The following is a 6,177-nucleotide window of genomic DNA, read 5'->3' as shown; positions in this document are numbered from 1 at the left end:
ATTCATTCATTCATTTTCATTCAACCCTGGTTCAATTAATTCAAGGTCTTGCTATCATTTGGATTCGATAATCCACTGCATGTTGTTATTACATTCGTCATTGTGTCATAATCTTTTTTCCAATTGATTTTAGTTTCAAATTTATTTTTGAAGTTCAAATTGATTTTAATTCGAAATCGATTTTGGATATTTAATTTGATTTTTGAGATTTAGATTAATTTTGGAAATTATTTCATCTTTTATTTCAAATTAATTTTAGAAATTTCGATTGAATTTAAACCATTTCTTACTAACGGGCCATGCTTGTCAATAATAGAACTTAAGCCCATTCATCCTTTTTTTTTATGTTAAAAAGTCAACATTACCATTTAAGTTTCAAACCAAATATCCATAAAGCAAAATCCAAATATGCAAATCATTTTCCATTAATACATTTCACATATATCCAATAATTATCCCTTACAATACAAACTACAAACCATTACTCAGATGATCATTTACATGTCCAAACAAGGCAAAGTAATAGAAACAATTGGAAATGTGAATTAAGCATAACATAATGATGCAGCTGCAAACGCTTACACAAGCCACAAACCGACGGCAACGCGAAGCAAGTCAAAAGTTGCAACGTGCACAAACCGAAACGCAACAACACAATCCAAAAGCCACAAGTCCATGATTCCCAATCCACATTTCACGGCTGGTACCAAGCTGATCTCCCATAGCCAGCACCCCACAATAGATCCAAACCCGGGCTATCCATGACCAAGCATTGTTCAAGAAGACTCCATGATTCTAAAGTCCAAACATTAACCTGCATCCACAACCATTCGGTTAGTGGCATAACAAGATTCATCACAAAACTCCTAATAAACTTCATAAACAAAATGCAACAAGTTGTAACAGAATTTGAGAAGGAAAATAGCAATCGAAAATCAACGGCACTTCCGGAATCTCATGTCCAAAACAGAATTTCCAACCTCTAATTCTGCAGAAGAATTCAATCAATTCCAGCCAACCTAAACGGACCAAAAACCACCCTTAACTTCCAAGTTCCAAATTTTGGAACTAACTTCACTTTTATGACTTCATCAGGATTTTTCAATACAACTGAAACCTTCTTCAACTCATCACTAACCGAACCCTCTTCTTTACCTTTAAATACGGCAGCCGGTATACCACACAAAACCGCTCAAAAACCAAAAATAGAATCGGCCAACAAACTTGACTGAACCCAAAAATTCTAACAGAATCCCCAACCGCTCGCAACAATCTATAACAACCTCTAATTTCCCTCTCTAACAGAAAAGGGAAGAATAGAACCAACCTCTAAAAGGATTTTTCTAACTGTCGTAACCAAGTTTCAACAAAAAAAAACCTGTCAATAACTCCATAACAAAAACTGGAAAGAGCGTAATAGAAGGTTCACACAACCAACTCTCTCCCAACTGTTATAAGAACTGTAACCTGCAACAAACCCTCAGCCGACAATCCATGAAACCGAAATCCACAATCCTGCAGAATTTTCCTCACCATAACAGGACAATAAAATCCACCTTCATTACACACAAACCTCACCATCATCTTCAATTCACAAAAGAGAAAAAGGGAGCTATAACAGAAAATTAACTTCACAATCACATAACCGAATCGCAACCAACATAACCGAATTCACTCCAACTTCCATCAACTTATTTTCTAACCATAACAGAATTCCTAACTTCCCTAACCGATCAATAACGAACTGTCAACAAAAACCGGCACAAAACTCTCTCCAACATTCTAACAGAACGATCCCACTGAACCCTTCAATACCCAATTCTAAATTGGAACAACGGAAGGAGCAAAAACTCCACATCCTTCAAACCCAACTCTTCTCAACAACATCCATAATAGAACCTACTTCCCAAAGAACCCTCTTCTTCGAAGAACTCAACCATTTTCGAGCTTCACCCTTCACTTCCCAACATTGTAACCTTCCAATCTTCGCCCTCACAAACCATACTCCATGAATTGGGAAAAGAAGTAACAAAAACCAGAAGAAAAATCACTTTCAATATTTCACAGAAAAACCTCTCCTACCAGAAAGATAACGAAAATCACCAGAAGGAGAACATCATGGAGGAAGAAGGAGAGGGAAGCCATTGAGGAAGGCTGAAGTCAAGGAAAAAGATCTGTACCTGTCACCGCTTTGAGCTTCAATCCGATTGAGTCGCGACTTTGACGACACGAATCCTGGAATCGTGAACGGATGATGGAGCAATATGGATATTCGATTCGCCGCAATTGACGAACGGGAAATCAAAGAACGTGAACACGCAGCTTAAGTCTTCAGCCTCGACGGCAACGCTACACGCGGTTCATAAATCCGATAGGTCTCTGATCCTCCGTCATCTCCTATCAATTGCTTGCAATCATGTAGAGCATCTTTCATGGTTTGGATTCTGCGATTTCATGGTTTAATCGTCGATCGGTTCGATTAGGTTATTCGTCGATCGATTTGATTTGGCTTTATGAGTTGAAATTGGAATGAACGCTAGCTGAATTCGGTTCGCCTGGATTAAAAGGTGTAGGTTAGTATGTTTAATTTCGATATAGGATCTCCGCCGCCGCCGGAGGCGATCCCGGCGCGGCGAAATAGGTTTCCGACGTGGTACCTTCAGCAGGGAGAATACGCGAACGACAATGTGAGCTGAGGCATTGGTTCATGGTCACGTTTTTAATAATTGTTTTTTTCATTAATTTTTGAATTAAGTAATTAGAAAAATGTTAAATTTTAATTAGAAACATTAGAATTAACTGTTTTAGAACATCAAGAAATATTAGATAATTAGAAGACAATTAGAACTAGTTAATTAGAATTAAATTTTTAGATTTAGATTTTAATTTTTGGAAAATTAGAAAAAGATAATTAGAAATATTAAACTTAGATTTTAGATATAATTGTTTTTTAATTAGGAATTTCATAAGTAGAAATTAGTCCATAATTGTGAATTGATTGTTTTGCCCCTATATTTACAAGTAGGCTAATCTTGCATGCTCCCCTAATTTAGGACTTATAGAATTTTCTAATCGGTCAATTAGTTTAGGTTGCTGCATCCCGTTATTTCTAGTGTGATAATTCCGGTTTTAATTCATGTTTAGATAGAGTTTAAACTTTAAACTTAGTTTACATTTGATTGACTTCTTTCCTTGCACAAATCCCTTGTACTTTACATGTACCCCCTTCCCTTTCAGATGTATGCTTTTACTCGCTTTCTTTATTATTGCTTGTTAGTTATCCGTTAGACATTAGGAACGATCACTCTTTCAAAATCAATAAGCAAACCCTTGATCCAACATCAAGCGATATTTTTCCAAATCAAATTCAAAAACACAATAAATATGATTAGGATTGTATATCACGAGCCTTAAGTGGTAAAGAAGGGATGAGAATGGAGCTTTCCTACACTCGTTCTGAATGCTTCGAATACAAGACATTTGGCTTAGTAGTTCGAGGCATTCACCTTTATCCATAGTCTTTAGTGCAATCCGAAATCAATAACATCTTTCTCAAAACCTAAAAACAACTTCAACGCATTCAAACCTTTTGTTTGAGCCTTGAGGCATCACCACCGAAAACCTTTCTTCAAGGTAATAAAATCAACAAAACAAACTTTTATACCCAAGAACTACGGGGCTCTAATTTCTCACTTCAACAAGTGGGCATACGTAGGCACGAGGACCCAATCCTTGGCGAGCACACTAATTTAAAATCTACCTCCACTCCGCAAACCTTTGGCAAGCAAACATTAGATAAACAACATCCATTCAAGCGTAAACATCCTAGATGGTTCCCATGGAGTACCATGGATATGAGAGGTGAAACAGGCCCAAGCAAACCTTAGAGAATAAGACACATGCCTGCCAGGTTGCAAGAATGTGTGATTATATCAGATGATATGGTCAATGAAGAAGGTGAGCTGGTACGTTATGCCTTCTATGCAGATGTCGAACCTGTCAATGCAACTGAGGCATTGAAAGATTCGAAGTGGATGAAAGTAATGGACAAAGAATTGAAGTCAATCGAAGTCAACAACACTTAGTCACTTTTCGAATTGCCCCAAGGCAAGAAATAAATCGATGTGAAGTGGGTATACAAGGTGAAGTTGAATCCTAGAGGAGAAGTACCTCGACACAAGGGGAGGCTTGTGGCGAAAGGATTTCTTCAGAAAGAAGGAATCAACTTCGATGAAGTTTTTGCACCTGTTGCTAGGATCGAAACAATCAGGTTGGTTGTTTGTTAACAAACATGAACAACTGGAAGATGTGTCAGATGGACTTGAAATGTGCATTCCTTAATGTTCCATTAGAATAAGAAGTTTATGTTGCACAACCAGTTGGGTTTGTGAAACGTGGCGAAGAAAGAAAAGTGTACAGGCTGCATAAAGCCCTGTACGGACTTAAACAAGCTCCAAGAGCTTAGAACAAGAAGATAGATGGCTTTCTAAGGGAGAAGGAATTTGTGAAGTGCAAATCTGAACATGGAGTATATGTAAGAAGAAGCAAGAATGAATTGCTTATATTATGCCTCTATGCCGATGACCTGTTGATAATAGGTAGTTGCAAGAAGCAGATCGAAGACTTCAAAGATGATCTCAACAAGGAATTCAAAATGTCAGATCTGGGTGACATTTCATATTTCCTTGGCATCGAATTCTACAAGAGTGGTAGAGGTTTAATGATGCATCAAAGAAGGTATGCAAGAGAAATTCTCAAGAGATTTGAGATGCAAGATTGCAACCCAACTTCGACTCCAGCTGAGCCCAGATTACAACTATCTAAAGATTCAGATGAAGATGATGTCGATCCAATCCAATATAGAAGACTTATTGGGTCACTTCGATACCTTTGTCATACAAGGCATGACTTAACATACAATGTAGGTATGGTGAGTAGGTTCATGCAGAAGCCAAAGGTATCACATCTAGCAGCAGTGAAGAGGATACTAAGGTATCTGAAAGGAACTCTCGACTATGGCATTTTGTTTCCTGCCGCTGATGAAGGAAAAAAGTGAAAATTAGTGGGATACACCGACTCAAGTTGGTGTACTGATGCTAAGGATAGAAAATCCACAACTGGCTATGTGTTTATGCTAAGTGGTGCACCAGTTGCTCGGAGTTCGAGAAAAGAGCTAGTAGTGGCATTATCATCATGCGAAGCAGAATACATATGTGTTTCTCTTTGTGTATGTCAAGCAATATGGATGGTGAATCTGGTCGAAGAGATAACAATGAAGAGTCATGGAGTAATTACAATGAAGATCGACAACATGTCAACTATCAATCTGGAGAAGAATCTGATAACATATGGTCGAAGCAAGCACATCAAAATGAGGTTCCATTATCTTCGAGAGCAGGTAGTAGATGGGAAGATGAATGTGGAACACTGCAGAACTGAGAATCAGATTGCAGACATCATGACGAAGGGACTGTAGGTCAAAGTGTTCAGAAGACTAAGAGATATGATGAATGTAGATAGCTTAGACATAATGAATTAGGTGGTGTGTTTAATTGTAATTCCTTGTGTCGAAGGAGGTTGCTCGACATAACAAGGAAGTGTCAAACCACCTAGTATGTTAAGTTGTGTTAGTGTGTCGAAGTGTCGAAGCATGTTGCTTCACACGGGATTTCGACTTATGCCTATTTTAGTAGTGTTAGCTATTTTGGGCTTTTATAGTTTTGGGCTTTGGCTTGAGGTCCAAGTTAACCTAAATCTATAAATAGAGGAAGTAACCCTTATTTTTTGTAATGAGGTGAATAAAGTATTCATAATATTGTATTCATAGTATTTTGCAGTTACAAAGTGAATAAGAAGTTTTCCACAGTTTGTGGATAGAGAGAAACTCTGCAGAATTATATTACTCTTTTTCTTCATCGTTCTTTCTCTCTTTCTTTCTCCATTATTCTTTCTTTTAATTGCTATTGTGTGGGTAATAACAATCATGTTCATCAAGATTGATTAAAATTCTCCATAGGTTTTGGAGGTTTTCCAACATAAACAATTAGGAATAAACTCTCTAGTTGGAAGAGCAAAATATTTCAATAGAAGACCATTTGGTTATACTTAAAATTATCTTAACATTGCTTCTAGTTTATTTTCTTTCCTTTTTTAAGGCTCCAACAAGTAATAATTCTT

The 6,177-nt window shown here is 37.2% G+C and overlaps 1 long non-coding RNA gene across 1 annotated transcript; it reads right to left on the bottom strand.

Annotated features, from left to right (window-relative positions):
* Positions 1-407: 407 nt before the first annotated feature.
* Positions 408-2,729, bottom strand: LOC127128377 (uncharacterized). The gene is made up of 2 exons (XR_007805872.1): positions 2,181-2,729; positions 408-814 (listed from the first exon to the last, which is right to left on the bottom strand). It is a non-coding gene; the product is annotated as an uncharacterized LOC127128377 (long non-coding RNA).
* Positions 2,730-6,177: the final 3,448 nt, after the last annotated feature.

Source organism: Lathyrus oleraceus, chromosome 3 (genome assembly GCF_024323335.1).
Source record: "Lathyrus oleraceus cultivar Zhongwan6 chromosome 3, CAAS_Psat_ZW6_1.0, whole genome shotgun sequence".
Taxonomy (NCBI): domain Eukaryota; kingdom Viridiplantae; phylum Streptophyta; class Magnoliopsida; order Fabales; family Fabaceae; genus Lathyrus; species Lathyrus oleraceus.
This window is presented reverse-complemented; position numbering and strand designations above follow the sequence as displayed.